This window comes from Acomys minous (genome assembly GCF_964271855.1).
Source record: "Acomys minous genome assembly, chromosome: 3".
NCBI lineage: Eukaryota > Metazoa > Chordata > Mammalia > Rodentia > Muridae > Acomys > Acomys minous.
The window spans coordinates 77421435-77440101 of record NC_140485.1 but is presented as its reverse complement, the minus strand read 5'-3'; the positions used below and the strand labels follow the sequence as shown (position 1 = coordinate 77440101).

Here is an 18667-nt window from a genome sequence, read left to right as displayed (position 1 = left end):
GCCCAAAGTGAGTCTAGTTTATCTGGAGAGGCTCGGTCCCTCCTCTCCTACCCTCCACACTCCTGCAATGACCTCATCCTGCACTCCTCTGGGGGCTGAAGCCTCCCTTCCCTGCCTGCCCCCTCCCTGCTCCCCCCTCCCACCCCTCAATCCCTCCCCCGCAACTCCCGGCCCAGGCATGATCCCTCCACAGGTTCCTCACGCGCAGTGGGTCATCTTCACACGCTGAAATGCATTTCTCATTAGTCCTGCCTGAGGTCCCAGCGGGAAGCCTGAGGCATCTCTGCCTCTTCCTGCTCCTGCCTCCCACAGCCCATCTGGCCTCCTCTCCTTCTATGCCCCCCCCCCACAAGACCGTTCAGCCCCTGCTCCTGGAAGGCCCCATCTTGGGTTCCTCCTCAGTCCTTAGCATCTGTGCTTGCCTTCTCTTTATCCTCCAGATCCACCATGACTTCCTGGCAGCCCCAGGCCTTAGGCAGTCGTCTCCCTGATCCCATCCCGAAGCCTGGTCCCTTCCTCCTGGCTGAGTTTCTTCACACCCAGGCCTCCTGGGCAGACAGACCCCTGGGACTGATAGCCGGTGCTCAGGACACACCCCTAACAGCATCCAGTAAAGGATGCTAGCAGAGCCAAACCACAGCCTTGGCTTGACTTTGCCTCTGTTTGGAAAGATGCTTTAAGTGCACAGAGATGTACTTATAACAACCATTTTACAGTCTTGTCCCCGTTTGTTTGTTTTTACATATTTTTTCTTTTTTAACTTTTCTTATGGTTCTGGGTTACTTTTTGGTTTTGTTGATTGTTTGTTGGTTTCCTGGCCTGTCCAGGAATCTTTGGTCGGATTTAAGACACTACTGACATCTGGAGTGTCCTGGTCACTAAATGCTGGCAAGAAAGTAAACTCCTTGTTAATTGCTTTACTCATGTTGAGCCTCATGAATAAACTGTGTTAGGATAGATCCCCCACTAGCCTTCATTCACGAGTCAGTTTGTTTTTGCAATAGGGCTGGGATAAGTGCCCTGGATGACCATCAGGGGCTAGGCTGAGGGCATTGAACCCAGTCTCTCTGTGTGAATACTGAGAAGTGCTCAGGCTAAAACGCCCCAGTCCATGTGCTTAGTGGATGGAACTTCCAGCTAAGTAATTCCCTTAAAAAAGAGCTGGGTATCATGGCACAAGCCTTAATTCCCTGGCACTCAGGAGGCAGAGAGAGGGGGCTTTCTGAGTTTCAGGCCAGCCGAGACTACATAGTGAGACTTTACTTCAGAAGAGCAAATATCATCAACAACAATGATAGTAAAGAACCCAGCCTCAGGGCTGGAGAGATGGCTCAGAGGTTGGGAGCACTGGCTGCTTTCCCAAAGGTTCTGAGTTCAATTCCCAGCAACCACATGGTGGCTCACAACCATCTGTAATGAGATCTGGTGCCCTCTTCTGGCGGGCAGGCACACATGCAGGCAGAGCATTGTATACATAATAAATAAATCTTTTTTTTTGTTGTTGTTGTTGTTTGTTTTTCGAGACACGGTTTCTCTGTGTAGCCTTGGCTGTCCTGGACTTGCTTTGTAGACCAGGCTGGACTCGAATTCACAGTGATCTGCCTGCCTCTGCCTCCTGAGTGCTGGGATAAAAGGCTTGCGTCACCACTGCCAGGCTTAAATAAATAAGTCTTAAAAAACAAAAAACCAACCAACCAACCAACCAACCAACCAACAAACAAACAAAAAAAACCCAGCCTCAGGAATTTTGTTAGCTACACAAAGATCCTCTGGATTTCCTTTCTCTCCAACAACTTTTCCTTTTTGGTGCTGGCCAGAAAGCCTACTTCTTGGACACACCAGTCAAGTGTTCTGGCGCTGAACTACTTCCCAGGCAAAAGCTGAGTGGTCATCATCGCGTGCGTGTCTCCAAGAGAAGCTTAGCGCTTCGGAGCCATCCGGGCCTGGCTTCTCCGTGTTTGACAGCTATTCCTTAGTTTATCTCTTTCGTGTCCCATTTCCCTACAAACACCAGAAATAAAGCAGATGGCACCGTCAACATTCTGCCTGGAAACCTCGTAACTAGATCACCCGGCTCATTAGGCGCCTTTCTGTTCATGTTACTGTGAGTGGGTGTTACAAACTCTGCCACTGCCTCCAAGGGTCCCATTGGCCCCACTTTCAGTGAGATTCTCCTCTTAACGCCCTCACCACTGGGCCCCCAAAAGCAGTGTCCATTGACATTTTTCCTTAGGACTCTTCAGCTTGCTCTCTCTCTCCTCAGTCTTTCTCCCCTTGGCTCTGTGGTCCCAAGGCCATTCTCAAACCTTAGGTTTTCATTTACTGTAGCTGTCCACTTCCAAATACCAAAATATCATTTATCTGCCGCTGTTCCTTTCCCAGAAATTTTCTTCACTGGGCTCCTAAGTGTCCTCAGGGCACGGGAGCTGGCTCCCTCCCCACAGAAGTAATGATCCCCAAATTCCATGCTATCAATCCTGCTTTGTCCTGTTGTTAGGAGCAAGTCCTGGAGTTCTGGCCACGTTGGTTTTTTGTTTTTTGTTGTTGTTGTTTTCCCTTCAAGAAGGAGGAATAGCAAAGGATTTGCAGACATAGTTTAAAAACACCACACTTGCTGTTCAAGGCCCCATGTGACCTACATCACTCACACATCACCTCTCAACCTCAGGTCCCCTCTGATGTTTCCCTGAGAGATCTTGGGGAGCAGGTCGGGTCCAACTGAACTGAGACCAGTTCTGGGGTTCCAGGAAGTAGGCTCTGTGTATTTGCTGCTGGAGATGTGGGGAAGGACCATCGTTCATCATGGTGTGTGGCTGCACAAGGTCCCAGGGCCATAGGACTGTCCTGTCCTGGTGTATTGCAACACTCAGGCCCTGGCTTCCTTTCCCAGGGGCTCAGTTTCTGTATCTGCCAATCACAGGAAGCTGGGTTGCCAGGCCGACCAAACAAGATGGCGGCGGGATGGAAGCCGAAGGCCATCCAGGTTTAGCTGGAGGGTGCCAATCACATCGCCACGCTGATTGATTGGAGCCAGCACTGATTAATTTTCTCCTACCTCAGCTGGGTCTTAAGTGCCGTTCAACTGCCCCCTTCACTGGTCTGGGAGCTTCTCGCCTTCCCACTACCACAGCTGTTCTCCTCAAGCCCCTGCGGGAAAACAGTTCCTCCCTCTCAGGCCTCTGTAATCAGGGGCCAGCACTTTTCTGTGTCCAAGGCCAGCTGTCTCCTGTCTCTCTCCTCCTAGGCCTCACATCCTTTCGATTCCCTCTGATTTATCTTTCTCCCACTCGTAGCAATATTTAGCTGCGTCCAGCCACGGCCTCTGTCCTCCTGGGCAAGCTTCTTTAGGAAGATCTCACTGGCTCACCCTCCTGTTACAGCCTCCGCTGTCCCCGAGACCTTCCTAAACTGCCACCAGGGTCCCAAGCTCTCCCACTCAACTTCTTCTTGAGAACTTTCAACATGGGCCACAGGGAAGATGGGACAACTGTTGAGGACCCCAGACAGGATTTAGCTGGCCTTCCTGGGACCCCCCACCAGGTTCTTCCTGGATCCGGAGATAAAGTTACCGGTGAGGCCTAATTACTTTACTCTGGCAGCTCAGCCCAACACTGAAGTATTGTTTCCTTTTAATCCGTCCACTCAGCCTGGGTCTTGTCACTGTCAGTGTGGGGTCTCCTGCCGGATTCAGTAACCTCCCCCCCCCACACCCCCGCCCCTCAGCCCAGGTTTGTCAGAGGCCTGGCTTTACACACTTGACAGCCGTTTCTAAGTCACCCTGAGCTCCCGGGACATTTGAAACCCCCCTGGAGCCGTCAGCAAGAGTTCCTGTGTCTGCTTTTTTTTTTTTTTGGTGACCTCTGCATTTTGTGACCTCTGCCTTTTCCCAGGGCCACTCTTCCTGATTTCTTACCCGGCTCTGGCCAACCCTTCCCCCTCTTTACCCTCACTGGGCCCTCTTCCCTCAGGCTGCAGGCCCTCGTGGCTTGGATAAATCGATGACACTCAAATTCTTGTCACAGAGTCTGCTGCTGAGGCCCTGGCCTAGGTCAGTGGGGGTGCTCAACTACGGTGAGTGGCTTAGGAGCACTCTGACTCCTGCCTAGACCCTGGTACTCACTGTGTCCTTGAGCCGTGACCCTGGCGGGTGCACCAGGCTCTCCCCATACCCAAAAGTCTAGGTTTGCCCGCGGTGGTCCAACTCCCTTTGCTGGATAGCTTTCTGTCACCTTTGCAGACGCTAGAGTCATCTGAGAGGAGGTACCCCCACTGAGAAAACGCTGCTGTAGGGCTGTAGACAAGTGATTCCTGTGGCAGGGCGGGGACACCCCTGGGTCCTGGGTGCTTAAGAGAGCAGGCTGAGCAAGCCAGTGAGCGGTGAACCTCCATGGGCTCTGCATCAGCTCCTGCCTCCGGTTCCTGCTCTATCTGAGTTCCTGTCCTGACTTCCTTCAATGACAAACAGTGGATGTGAAAGTGTAAGCCAGATAAACCCTTTCCTCCCCACGTTGCTTTAGTCATGGTGTTTCATCACGCCACTAGGAACCCTAAAACATGTGTGCCCCCCAGTCCTGGAACACACCCACTCATTCCCTCACTCAACACCCTCCCAGGCGAACTGACAGCAGTCATATGAACTTCCATATTCTCAACCAGCACCGCTAAAACACGCAGCACTGCCACGCCCAAGCCTGATGCCATGCAGTGCTACCAGGGCAAGAAGGAACAAGGGGGAACAAGTGCTCACGATCAGACGCAAAGTGGTCCAGCCTTTAAACGCTGCTTGGCACACTAGATGTAGTCACCCAAACCTGTAATCCTACCTGCTCTGGAGGCTGATGAAGGAAGAAGGTTACAGGTTCAAGGCTTGCCCAGGAAACTTAGCAAGACCTTAATAAAAATGGGTTGGGGGGGTGGGAATTAGGGTTTGGGATGTGGCATCCTAATATAGTGCTGCCTAACATCTATAAACCCTGTTGATTCAGTCCCCAATACTGCAAGTCAAACCACACTCTCTGGTGAGCGTGTGCCTTTTTTTTTTCCTTTTGCCCTCTGGTTTAAAAAAATTGTTATATTATTATTATTAATTATTGTTTTCTTCTTGGTTTTTCGAGACAGGGTTTCTCTGTGTAGCCCTGGCTGTCCTGGAACTCGCTCTGTAGACCAAGGTGTCCTCGAACTCAGAGATCTGCCTGGCTCTGACTCCTGAGTGCTATGATTAAAGGTGTGCTCCACTAACGCCTGCCTGTCCAGTATGCGCTCTTAGCCACTGAACCAGCCCCCTCCCCCTGCCTCTTTTTGAGTCAGAGACTTGCTAACTGTCCTGAGCTGATGCTGGGACTCTGACCTTCCGGTTTAGTCTCTGGAGTGCTGGGATTACAGACTCAAGCCACCATGCCTTGCTTAAAAAATGTATTTAGTTAGTTAGACCTTGCTAGGCAGGCTGAAATTCTGTTCAGGGTTTGTTTTGCTGTTTTTTGTTTGTTGCAGTTCTGGGGGAACCCAGGGCCAGGGCTGTTCTACTACTGACCCAAACCCTTAGCTCTGTGTTTATATCCACGTTCTGTAGGGCTGTGCAGTTACACATCTTTCTTAAAAAACTGCACAGCCAAAGGATGAAGGTCACAGTATGTAAATTATACCCCAACAAAACCAAATTCAAAAACAACAGCCTCTCTGTAGAGTGCAAATTGCTACAGGAGCTTCGCTAATGTCAACAGAAGCAGACAATGTTCCTTCTCCCTGGAACAGCAACTCCATCTTGACAACACGCCAAACAGAACCAGATGCACGGGGTCCCCAGTGATGGATGCATTCGGGATGCCCACAGCACCTTCCCCTGACACAGCAAAGCTCTGACCACCTCCACATTCGCCGACAGAGGATGGGTAGATAAATAGGTCCGTTGGTGTATTCACATGAAGGGATCCTACATAGAACGAGAAAGAATAGGGCCTGGGCCTATGGCTCAGCCAATAAAATGCTCGCTGCACAAGCATGAGGTCACGGGTTCAATCCCCAGCACCCATGAAAATAGTGTGCTGTGGTGGCATGCACTTGCAATCTCAGCACTGGGGAAGTAGAAGATGGCTCCGGAGGAGTACCTGACGTTGACCTCTGTCCAGGGTGTGTACCCACCCCAGGAAAACACACACACACACACACACACACACACACTACTACTACTACTACTACTACATGCAGCTGAATCTCACAGACATACAACACACATTTTGTGAAAGAAGCCACCGTCTTAGTCTATTCACATGAAGTTTACAAACAAGCAAAGCCATCCAAATGATAGACATCTCCTCCTGGGAGGAGGCCACTGAGCAGGAGGGGGTGCAGTGGAACCTTCTAGAGGGCTGAAACTGGTCTATGACTTAATGTAGTATGCAAGCATCATTAAAGATTCAGTGAGCCACATTGGCCAGATGTGCCCAGGGCACGGCTTGTTCCTCAGGTGTTTACCCGATCAAGTACATCCAGCCCTTGTCAATATGTTGACCACCACAGGTGGCCAGGGGTGGGCGAAGAGGAGGAATAACATGGCCCCCAGCAGGAGGGTGCCTATGAGGCCACCCTCATCCATAGATGGAAAGCACTAAGCCCCTGGAAGAACACCGGGATCAGGTTCCCGTGAAAGAGGGCTGCTTTAATTAAGTCTGGCTCAACTTAACCCCTGTGATTATCTCATGATAATCCCTGTATCTGTCCCCTTAGCTCCATCTGCTCTCCGACCGTCACATCCTTAATTGCTTTATGTCCTAGCCTGGTGCGTCTCGGAACACACACATGCCCACCTCTCCTGCTCCACAAGGACCAGTGTCCGTCGGCTCCATCTCCCTCCTCTCTCCCTCTACCCTTTTCTTGAATGGTTTTCCATCCAGTGGTACCCACTCCACTCGCATCAGCTGCTGTCATATGACGCCCCCCACCCCAAGCCTCGCAAAGGCCACACTCAAGAGTGTCATTCCTTCCTGACTCCCCACCTTACTTGGCAGCCCACGGCCTGCAGTGACCTTGCGCACCGTCTAGAAACAGCCTCCACTGGGTGCAGCACAACTCAGGACCCAGCTCCTTACCCACCAGGCCCCTGAATTATGTCTTCAGGGATGCCCTACACTCTCACATGTCTTTCACTGTATTCCATGATGACTGTACACAGAGCAATGGCGCCCTAGGGGGGAACCAAGGCACCCACAATAGGTAGAAAAGGTGGCCGTGCCTGACTATACCAGTTTAGTGGAGAGACTGTGGTCCAGAGCAGGGCAGCCATCTACCTGCCTGGAGCTATAGACAGAGGAAAGAAACAGTTTGGTGGGGGGCACAGAGAAGCCCCTGCCTGAGTTCCCTCAACCCTTACAGCTCCCTCCCCGCCCCCAGACTCCAACACCTGCTTCCACAGAGTGGGATGCTACTGAGATCAAAGGGCAAACTCATGTATGTCATAAAAGGGGGATTTTCAGAGATCCTGAGGAGAGTGTTGCCCTGTGTGCTCTCTGGGATCCCTCTCTAGCATAGGCTTCTCTCCCTCAGCCTCCCCAACTCTTCCCCCAGCTTTAGACGGTCCGGTAATGTCGCGGTTGCACTTCAGTTGGTTTACAGTAATTAAGAAAGATTAAACCACATCCACTTTATGTCAGAGAGTGTTTATCTGAAGCTGCCAGGCTTCGTGTACCTCGCCAGGTGCTGAGGCCCTTCAGAAGGGAAAGATGGTTCCAGCTGTGGAGTGAGGCAAAGTGCTGTGGACGCCAGTTGCTGTTGGGTCCCAGAGGACGTCCAGCTCATGTTCCTGGGCAGAGGGAAAATGATTCAATTTTTTTTTTTTTTTTTTTTTTTTTTTTTTTTTTTTGCCATTCAATGAAACACATGTTCTCATCCAAAACCCATTTCCCACTGCTGCACTTAAGTCGGCTCCCCGAGCCCACTGGTGTCTCTGCCACCGCCTCCCTCCTGATGCCACCGGTCCCTGAAGTGTCAGTGAATTTATTTTCTGGTCCCAGCTTCCAGATTTCTACAGTGTGAGACTTATTTTCTGTGCTGGCTACTGCCTCTGTGAAGAGGACCCAAGGGAAAGGGCAGGAGTCAGGCTTTTCACTAGGCATTTGTTTTGAATTTTTGAACTATGTAAATCTTATTGTCTTAAAATATTAGTTTTTAAGAGTTTCTGCTTTAAAATGCCTATCTGGCCAGGGTGGCAGCACACACCTTTAATCTTAGCACTTGGAAGGCAGAGGAAGAACTAACCTCTGGGTTTGAAGCTAGCCTGGTCTATATGGTGAGTTCTAGGCTAGTCAGGGCTACATGGTGAGACCATGTCTCAAGAACCCAAACTGCACCAGCAGCAACAATAACAACAATAACAACAACGAAAACCAAACTTATCTGGAGCCTGGTGTCTTGGTACTTGTGATCCCTGCACTCCAGTGGCAGAAGTAAGAAAGTAGTGAATTAAAGACCAGCCTTGGGCCAGGCGTGGTGGGGCACGCCTTTAGTCCCAGCGCTCGGGAGGCAGAGGCAGGCAGATCGCTGTGAGTTCGAGGCCAGCCTGGTCTACAAAGTGAGTCTAGGACAGCCAAGGCTACACAGAGAAACCTTGTCTTGGGGAAGAAAGAAAAGGCCAGCAAGAGTCTATTTCCCCACTTAGGTTCTCTTATCCCTCTCTTGCCTGCTCAGCCAGAGCCTAGTTTGTCTCCTTTGGGCAAGGTTCCTTAGTGCCCTGAGGCTGCTCTGGAGAAGATCCCCAAAGACCTTCTTGGGCGTGGGCCACTGTTACTTGGCCTTCTGGGTGCTCCTCTGTTCCCTGAGCCGGAGGGACCTCCTGCCCACATCTGTTTTGGGGCCTCCTCTTTCCCTCTCTCCCAGGCACTGGAATCTTGCCCTGTGTGTCAGCATCTCTAGTGCTGCAGCTCCCTGGTTGACCCTCTGACCTCCAGTGTTTGGGCCACATCAGTGTCCAGGCTGCCTGGGGTCCGCACTTAGGACCGAGCTTCAGAGTCCAGATCCACAGAGCGTGGAGGTGCACACCTGTAAACCCAACCCATCCTCAGGGAGGATCTCTGCGAGTTCGAGGCCAGCCTGGTCTACAATGAGAGGGCCAGGACAGCCAGGGCTACACAGAAAGACCTTGTCTCGGAAAAACCAAAAGTACCAACAAAGCAAAGCAAAACAAAAACAGAGTCCAGATCCATCCTGTCCCTAGGGCATCCTGCTTGTTTGTCCCAGGCATGCTACACCAGGTGTCTGCATTGCCTGGCTCAGGTTTGTTCTATGTCACCCTCTGGATACGGGACAGTTTCTCCTGTACCTGTTTATGTCAGATGAGACACTCTCATGAATAGTTACATGTAAATGAACTGAGGGCTGGGGTCTGTAAGGCTCAGTTGATAAACAGCTTGGGCAACATACATCAGTCTCAGTGTTCTGTTCCCGACACTGCATAACAGGCAGGCGTGGTGGCCCAGGCCTGTAATCCCAATGTTCCAGGAAAACAAGGCAGGAGGGTAAGGACTTTAAGGTCACCTGTGGCTACACGGTGAGTTCAATGTCACCGTGAGACAACATGTCTTAGTTATGTTTTTGTCTTGTTTTTTGTTGTTGTTGTAAGCCAAGCTCTGAGGACAGCATCCAGCACATTGCATATTTACATAGAGGTGATGTCTGTGAGACACAAATGGCCCAGTCTTCCTCTTGCAAGCTCTGTCCTATTGCATCATCTCCAATGCCCCCCCCCCCACCAGTGCCATCCAGTCCATTTGGAGTGCAAGAGGCCAGGGGTCTTGCCCGAAACTGCCCTTTTCAATGCATGCCCCATCACTAATTCTGGCATCCTCTGCCTCTGGATGGTCTTTGGCATCTCCACATCCCGCCTGGCCTGTGGCCTGTGAACTTCCTCTCCCTGCACTCATCAGTGTTCCACTAATTGCCAGATCAGAAGAAGAAGAAGAAGAAGGAGAAGGAGAAGGAGAAGGAGAAGGAGAAGAAGAAATATTCAGCCTTCATCGGTTTGGATTTTCTGCTACATTTGGTCCTGCCGATCCCATTCTCCTAGCAGGGTCTCACTAGCTCGGTTTCCATGGCAACCTGGTCTGCCCGATCTGCTCACGTGCCATGTGGTGCTGACATTTCTTTCTCTCCAATGCTGTTGCAGGTGATTTGGGCTCCTCCAGCCTCTGAAATGCTGTTGCCTCTTCACTTGCCTGAGTTTGGCCAGATTTACAATGAGCACCCCCCAACCCTGTCTTCCCGTTGAGGCACACTGAGAGCCGAGCTATTAGAACTGTCCCCACTAGTCAGTTGTCCCGGGTGTCCACTGGCCTCTCCAAGTCAGCTTTGGTTCATATCCCTTCCTCAAGTTCTAGGGAGAGCTCCATAAAACGTAAGTCAGAGTTTGGGGGGTGAACTCAGTGTGCTTGCCTACCATACAGGAAGTCCCGCCTTTCAGCCCCAGCACTGCGTGACCTGGGCATGATAGTACTCACCTGTACCAGCTTGGGAGGTCGAGGCAAGAAGCCTAGAAGGTCAGAAGCTCAAAGCCATTTCTGGCTTCATAGTAAATTTGAAGCCAGCCTGAGCCACATAAGACCCTGAATAAAACAAAAGCAAAAGCAACTTACAACTCCCTCTGTGGCCCTTGTCAACTCAAAAGTCTTCCCTGCCTTGGCGTTGCCTATGAGGCTAGACTCAAGTTCTTTAGCCATCAGGGGCCTGCTTCCCACTGGTGCTTTCAGCTGTCCATCCTGCTGTGCCCCCATCTCATCCCAAACTCCAGGGACACCTGACGGCTCCTGAGCACCCGACCACTCAGTTCCTGCCAGCTGAGCCTTTGTCTCCTCAGACAGAGAGCCCTTCTGGTCATTGTCCCCAGCCCCACCCAACCCCACCCCTGCTCCCCTCATCTGTTTCTTGAGATATCAACTCAAGTAGCAGCTCCTCCAGGAAATCTCTTCCTGACAGCTCATCCCCCAGTTTGAGTCCCCCAGAACGAGGTGACACTCCCCACCTTTGTTCTTGGCACACTCTAAGTGGCAGAATCCTTTGTCCCCAGAACAGTTCTGATGGCAGGCAACTGGCACCAAGTCAGAAAGAGCTTTGAAACAAAGAGGAATTCTTTGGCTCAAGGAGAGCAGGGTTCTTTTGGGCTTCTGGGAAACTGAATAGAGAGATGAGAGACGGGAGAGAACCCTGGATACTCAGCCACGGCAACATAAAAACCCACCTTATATGTGTGCTGAGGTCTAATTTACATGCAAATAAACCAACAGGCGAAATGTCCTGCCCGATGGATTTTGACGCCTGTATACACTTAGCACAAGCCAAGGAGAGCGGACACACTTACCAAGCCCTGGGATCGCTGAAGTCCTTTGTGGCTCCTTATACGTTTCATACCCTCCGTCCCCTAGGCAACTTCTGATCCCGACACTGCACACCAACCCACCAACCGCCGTTTCCAGAGTGCTACGCAAGGACCCGTAGCCCATTTGCTACTGTTTTGTCCAGCTCCTTTTCTCAGTGTAACTAATTGTTTGAGGTTGCCCGTATTGTGTGAATAGCTTGCCCATTCATTGATGGCTGGCAGTCCATTGTGAGCGTACCATGGATTGCTTATCCGTTCTCTCAGGGAGGGATGTGTGGTAAGTTTCCAGTTTGGGGCTTGTTGTTGTTGTTGTTGTTGTTCATAAAGCAAGTTTATTTCTGCAGAGGAGGTGTCTTATGTTTACGTCCAGGGTCCAGGGAAGAAGTGGAAGGGAGCTCCCCCTCTCAGAACTGGGTCCCCGAGTCCTCAGCAGCAGTATGTTGTGTTTTCAACCATCTTTGCTGGGGACCAAAGATGTTGAGGGTCATGGAGAGTCACACTAGTCACCAGTTGTTGAAAGTTATCCAGGTTCCAAGGCGGACATGTCAGACTTTCAGGGCCAAGAGACCCGCTGTTAGACCGTGCAGCCGCTTTGCCTCGCACATGGGCCTGCAAGCTCCAGAAGTTCCACAATCAGACTCTGATCGGTCACGGGATGGCAGAAAACTTCTTGGTTATCTGGGACTGGTCGGAGGTCACTCACATCAATGGCCCCAGGGAGGAGGATGGCGGAGAAGGCGCCTCCGAACAGTGGACAGTTTCTGGTAGGCTCCATAGATCTAGGACTTGAGTCTGGACATTAGCGAGGTTTTAAAGAAACCTACATGGGCCTCTGAGGCATCACCTGCCCCCGGGTTCCTGGAGCAGCCACCACCTCCTCCTGGCCTACTAGGATCTCCAGTTTGGGGCTTTTTTTTTTTTTTTTACAAATAAAACTCTGAATGGTCGTGTAGCGGTCTTTGTAAGGGCACATGCTTTCAGGTCTCAGATTAACTTCAGATTGGCTGGGTCTCCCCTTAAATGTGATCTGAAGCTGACAAAACCTCTTTTCCAAAGTGGTTGTGCCATTTCACACTCCTATCCTGCAAATTATGAGCATCCCGGTTGCCCCGCATCCCCACTCATGCTTGGCATGGCCAGTGTTTTTAATTTCAGGCACTCTGATAGGTGCATCATGGCGGTGGTGGTGGTGGTGGGGTCTTTTCCTTTCTCTGTGTGCGTGTTAGTATTTGTGTGCAGACAAGTGTGTGTGGAGGCCAGGCGAGGCCGTCAGGTGCCCTGTGTTCCATCTTGTTACTTGACAAAGGATCTCTCACCGATCCTGGAGTTAGGCTGGTGGCCAGGTAAGCCCGCAGCAAGCCTCCTGCTTCTGTCCCTGTGGTGCCATGTCTGTAAGAATGCGTGCCCAGTTTAACAGAGGTGCTGAGGATCCTCTGTTTGAGCAAGAAACCAGGAGCTCTTACCCGCTGAGCCATCTTTATAGCCCACCCTCTGTGTGTGGGTTGGTTTGGTTTTTGGTTTTTTTTCCAGTTCTCCAAGACAGGGTTTCTCTATGTAGTCTTGTCTTGTCTCTTCTGGGCTCGCTTTGTAGGCCAGGCTGGCCTCGAACTCACAGAGATCTGCCTGCCTCTGCCTCCTGAGTGCTGGGATGACAGGCGTGCGCCACCACGTCACCCTGCTGCCTCCTGTGGTTTGAACTTGGGTTTCTCCACAGACAATGATGTTAAGGATGGTGTGTTTGTTTCCCATCTGTTTATCTTCAGGGAAGTGTCCAAATCTCTTGCTTATTTTTAATTGGCTACTTTTTTTATTTTGAGTTTTGAGGCTTCATTAGATGCATCATTTGCAAATATTTCCTCCCAGTCTGTGGTTAGTCTTTTTGACTCTGTTGGTGGCACTTTCAAAGAGCATAAGTTTTTATACTTTCTGCAGTGCTAAAAGATCAAACCCAAGGCCTTGGGCATGCTGGGAAAGTGCTCTACCACCAAGCTAATTCACATTGTAAGTTTCTTGGTGCTTATGATCTGATTTACCAAATCCTTCTTTAAATTTTTAAATTTCCTATCTATCTATCTATCTATCTATCTATCTATCTATCTATCTATCTATCATCTATCTATCATCTGTCTTGTGTGCCACTCTGCACATGTGCTGGTCTCGGAGAACATCTTGCAAAAGCCCCGTCTTTCCTTCTACCATACGTGTCCCAGCGCTGGAGCTCAGGTTGTTAGGCGTGACGGCGGGTGTCTTTACCACCGAGCCATTGCAGCCCAGTCAGTGTGTTCTTCACGGCTGGTGCTTTTGCCACTGTGCCCTCTAATGAGGACCTTAAGAACTCGGCCTAACTCTGGGTGCTAACAATTTCTTCGTATGTTCTGTTCTTCACAGTTTCAGGTTTTCTCCATTTTTCGTTTGGCTTTTATTTTTATGGCTGAGTTAGTGGGGCTTTGGGATTGCTAAGAGGAGAGACTCCATTAACGCGGTAATCTGTCTGAAAGCAACGCTCCAACTATCGCAGGCTCCTCTTTGACTTTGGGATAAAATCCCAGGCCCCTGACAAAGGGCCTGCAGAGTGTCCCTGCCCCAGCTGGCCACCCTTTCCTCTCTGTCACCTTCTCAAGCCCTGTCCCCTGGACACCTGACCAAGCAGCTTCTTTTCTTTAACCTCAGTAGCACAGCAACCCTTCCTCTGGCCTTTGGGGCAGGCTGGACCAGACAGACAGACGGAAGGAAGACTTGGCTGCCCTCTGGTTTAAAGTCGAAGGCTCAGAGTTGGAGACTGTAGCCAGGACGCTGGGCCCCTTCCATTCATATCTCTGCCCTCTCAGGCCGCCGTGGCCCCAGTGCGGCCTCCAGCTTTGCTTCAAGGTCCCGGTACACTTCCTTTTTTTTTTTTTCTAGATGTGACTATTTGTTTCCATGATGGAGAATTATCTCCTGTACACAATCTTCATCCTGCCTTCTCCGTTGCTGTTTGTTGTTGTTGTTGTTTTCTTTTTAATTTATTCTAAGAAATTTCCAGAGCTTTTTGTAAAAAAAAAATAATATAATAATAATAATAACAATAATACAATTAGTCTATAAAAAATTATCCAAAGCTTTTTGTAAAAAATACAATTAGCCCATGAGGAATCGTCCACATGGGTGGATTATAAAACGGCACTCTTAGCGTTTTCCCCATAGTTGATTATTTTGGTTATTTCCATTTTTTTTTTATTATAAACAGGGCCACATTTCTCCTTGTACATGAATCTTTTGTCAATCTGAGATTATTTCCCTCAGATGGAGCACCATGAGTGTAATTACTGGGTCAAAGGCGGGAGTAATTTACATTCTCATCAGCAGAACCCTGTGTTTCCTCACACCCTAGCCAGCGTGGGGTATTCTCATTAAAATTTCCCTCTTCACTCAGTGATGGGCAGTGTTATCTCGCTGTTGTTTTAATTTACTTTTTAAAAAATAATTAGATATTGGAAAATAGGTTCAACCTATGAGCCATAAGAAATTAATCTTGTGTTAATTGAGTGTTCCTACCCTTTCACATTTCTCCAGCAGTGACTTGAATTTTTAAAACTCAATTTGTGTGGGCTCTTAAACACCGAGGACATTAACCTCTGCATGGAGCCGCAATGTTATTTTCAATTTTCCTACAATTAAATTTAGAAAATTCAAACCTCTCTCTTTTTTTTCTTTGCACTTGCTTCTTGTATTTTTAAGCCCGAGGTCTCATCCAGAGTTCCGGGTGAACCTCTCTACTTTATTCAAATGTGGTGATTTTTTTTTTTTTGGTTGTTTTGTTTTTGTTTTTGTTTTTAAATTGAAATCTTTAATTAGGCTGAACTTGATGCTAACGTATGACATAAAGTAAAGAAGGAAGTGGGTTTCCTTTTCCAAACAACCTCTGTGTCCTTCTGGCATTTCTCTCTAATGTTCTCTCTCCTCCCCCCACACCCCCACCTCACCCACCCTCTGGTTTTCATGTCCTTTTCCTCACTCTCCACCCTCTGCGTGAGCTTCTGGGCACACTGCTCCGTGGAGTTGGCACCCCCAGTCTCCTGGGCTGAAGGCCCTTGGGTGGGCTTTTGTGAACTCCAGGCACAGAAAGCAGTTGTTAGAGGTATTGCCTGCATGATGACCAAGGGGAATGAAAGCCACAGCTTTTCAGGGCTGGCTCTGGGGCTTGAGAAAGCAAAGGCTCTGGAGTCCCCAAAACTTGAAGCCTGGAGTCAAGGCTATAAACCAAGTGGCAGGATAGACTCAACTCTTAGCGGGGAGAGAATAAACTGGAAAGAATTCACCATGCCGGATCCAGAGCCCCATGAAGGGGTTAGACCTGGGTAGAAGAAGGGGCATCCAAAGATTCTTCTAGAACTCGGATACTGCCTGAGCCTCTGCCCTCAGAAAGGCCCGTCTTTGTCTTCTAAGATCCAAGGAGAAATAGGATGGGGCACCCAGTCTTATCTCCCAAGCAGAAGGCACAAATCTAATCTGCTGCTTACAACCGAGGTAGAAAGGGAACCAGCAAAGCCTATGGGGACCATAGGCATGGGGGTGGGGGTTGAAATGAACAGACTAGAGTCCCCTTCAGACCCCCACAAACAAGCGTTATACCCTGCTCTCTACTCACTGGTGTGCTCAATGGGCTCCGGACACATCCATCTGCCTGGAGAAATTAGTGATGCCCCCTGCACAGGTCAGCGGCTACGAACCCTGGGTACACAGTGGAGCCCCGAGTCTCACCGGGGTCCTTGTCCTTTGTGACAAAGGCACACTCTTGTCAACCTGCACACACGATGTTCGTGCGTTCCACTGACTGCAAACTTTTAGGCTAAAAAAAAAGTTTGACCTTTTATTTCAGGCATTTTCTTGCAAATCAGAAAGTATTTCTTTGGCAGCCACTCACCAGCGGTCCCAGGCTTGTCTTATTCCAACACCAAGGAGACAGAGATCCCTGCCAAAGAGAGAGACCCAGTGAAGTCACGAAGAGTCACATGTACATTCCCTGGAAGAAAGTGGGACACAGGTTACTCTGTAAGAAGCCAGACACGGAGTTCTATCTGGAAGATGGTTCCTTTCCTAGCAGGCTCCTCTCCTTGAGGGCCAATGGCCCACACTCTGCAGTGACTTGGGTCCCACTGGTACTTCCTCTGGGAAGACTGCCGTACAGATATCGCTCTTGCACTAAATCCCAAATCATTCTGTCCCTTCTGCCCTCCTCCTACATGCAGGTGGCCCCTACGTCACCCTCATCCCTGTTTCTTCCTTACGGCCTTCTGACACACTGCAAACTGGCCCCAAAGCCTAGGTCCAGGGCCACACGCCAGCCCTGGCATCCCCTGGCCTCCCGGCATGGCCTCTCTGTTCTTAAGCTAGCACCGTCCTAGTTGGGTTCCTGGGAGCCTCCTGACATATACCGCTGCTTTCTCTTTGTCTCTCTCCTCCCCAGATTCAATCCCTGCTGGTCTGTCTGGGAAGGCTTGGGCTAAGCCTCTGGCCTCTATGAACTCCATTCCTCTGTGTGTGTGTGTGTGTGTGTGTGTGAGTCTGCATGTGTGTGTGTGCTCATGCATGTATGTGCATGTTTGCAAGGAGGTCAGAGTTGGATGTCAAGTGCTCTTTATCTTATTTTTCAGGAACAGGGGCTTTCCCTGAACCTGGAGTTCAGCCAGCATGCTCCAGTCCTTGTCTTCCCAGAGTTGGGTTTGCTGGGCTTTTTGTGTGGTTGCTGGGCATCCAAATATGGGACTTCATGTTTTCATGGCAAGCATACCCAACTAAGCTAACTCCCCAGCTTTCTATCTTCTCCCCACTTCTTTCCTCCCTCCCTCCCTCCCTCCTTCCCTCCCTCCCTCCCTCCCTCCCTCCCTCCCTCCCTCCCTCCCCCCTCTCCTTCCCTTCCTTCCTCCTTTTTTTTTTTCTTCTTCTTGAGACAGGGTATCTCCACGTACTCCCTGGCTGTCCTGGAGTGCACAGAGATCCACTTGCCTTTGCGTCCCGAGTGCTAGGATTCAAGGCATGAACCGCCATGCCAGGCATGCGTGCTTCATTTCTTAATGTCACCCTGCCTGCCTTACTACCTTCTTTGAAGCCTTCTGTCTCCACCTGAGCTCTCCTCCTTGGTCCCCAAGCCACAGGTCTCCAAAGCCTCTCAAACTCAAGGTAGTCAACAGACAACATTTTGTCCCCAGCCTGCTCCTTCGTGTGGAAACACAGCACTGGCCAGTGGATACCAGGGGATGTCCTCTGAAGTCACTGGCCTTTTTCACCCCACCCATTCCAAAGCCTTGACCTCCCACAGCTGCTCCAGCCTTTTCTCTCTGTTCCTCCTCTCATGTCCAGGCCAGCTGCTATTATTCCAGGCCTGGGTGACATACAGGAGGATGTAGTCTGGAAGTCCTCCCCACTGTCCCTCTGCACCCAACATGATTCTGTCACCCAGAAGCCAGAGGTAGGGTCTCAACACATGAGTCAGGACATGTCCTTGTGCCTAGACACCATGCTTTGAGACAAAGCTCCTGCTGCGGGGGCCCTGATTGTTCTCAGCCTGATTGACAGCAACACCTCAGCAGACTCCTTTCCCCTTCTGGTTTTTCATGTTGGTGATTTACCTGGGGGTCTGTCTCCCTATCTGGACTAGAAGCCCCATGAGGCCAGAGATCTGTTTCCTTCCCGAGGTCTCCCCATAAGCCACACAGACAGCCTCAAAGATCGTGTGTAGAATTGATTTGAAAACTTCCTCTTGGCTTCTTCACAAGCCGCTCTCCAGCTCCCAGGCAATCCTGCCCTAAACTTTTCTAATTATCTGAACTTAATTATCTAACTTCTGCACAGGGTCTTCTTCACCGCTGACTGTCTTCCTCAGGCAGTGCGGTCAGATTTCTGCTCCATCACACCCCGCAACCATGCTTGCTGCGGGCTCCGCTAGCCCCCTAATTACCACCTCCAGTGGGTGTTTTTCCATCCCTGTCTTATTGGAATTCTCTGCAGGCTTTGATATTGTTGATCACCTCCCTTCTCGGAAACGCTTGCTCTCTTGGTTTCCATGACAACCCCCCTCTCCTTGTTTTTAAACCATCTCTATGACGACTTTCCCTCCCCACTCTCGTTAATCAGTCTCTGACTCAACCATCCTTGAAATGTTAGGGTCCTGAAGATTCGATATTGTGAAGTTGTCAACGTGCCCCCAAATTAATGAACAAACCTGATGCCTTCCTAATCAAAAGCTCACTGTTGTTTTTTTTTTTTAATGGTACTGAGTACATCGATTCTAAAAGCCATATGGTAGAGGCAATGGACAAAAACAGCCAA

General features: G+C 50.0%; 1 long non-coding RNA gene and 1 pseudogene across 3 annotated transcripts; both read right to left on the bottom strand.

Moving 5' to 3' along the window:
- Window positions 1-7496: 7496 nt before the first annotated feature.
- On the bottom strand, window positions 7497-16407 carry LOC311594634. 2 transcript variants are annotated; one of them, XR_014778159.1, is made up of 4 exons: window positions 16263-16407; window positions 11006-11155; window positions 10485-10589; window positions 7497-7795 (listed from the first exon to the last, which is right to left on the bottom strand). It is a non-coding gene; the product is annotated as an uncharacterized lncRNA (long non-coding RNA). The 2 variants fall into 2 exon arrangements; XR_014778160.1 differs by lacking the exon at window positions 16263-16407 and adding an exon at window positions 11342-11640.
- On the bottom strand, window positions 11786-12252 carry LOC311593245 (ran guanine nucleotide release factor-like; annotated as a pseudogene). The gene has a single exon. The product of its transcript is annotated as a ran guanine nucleotide release factor-like (transcript).
- Window positions 16408-18667: the final 2260 nt, after the last annotated feature.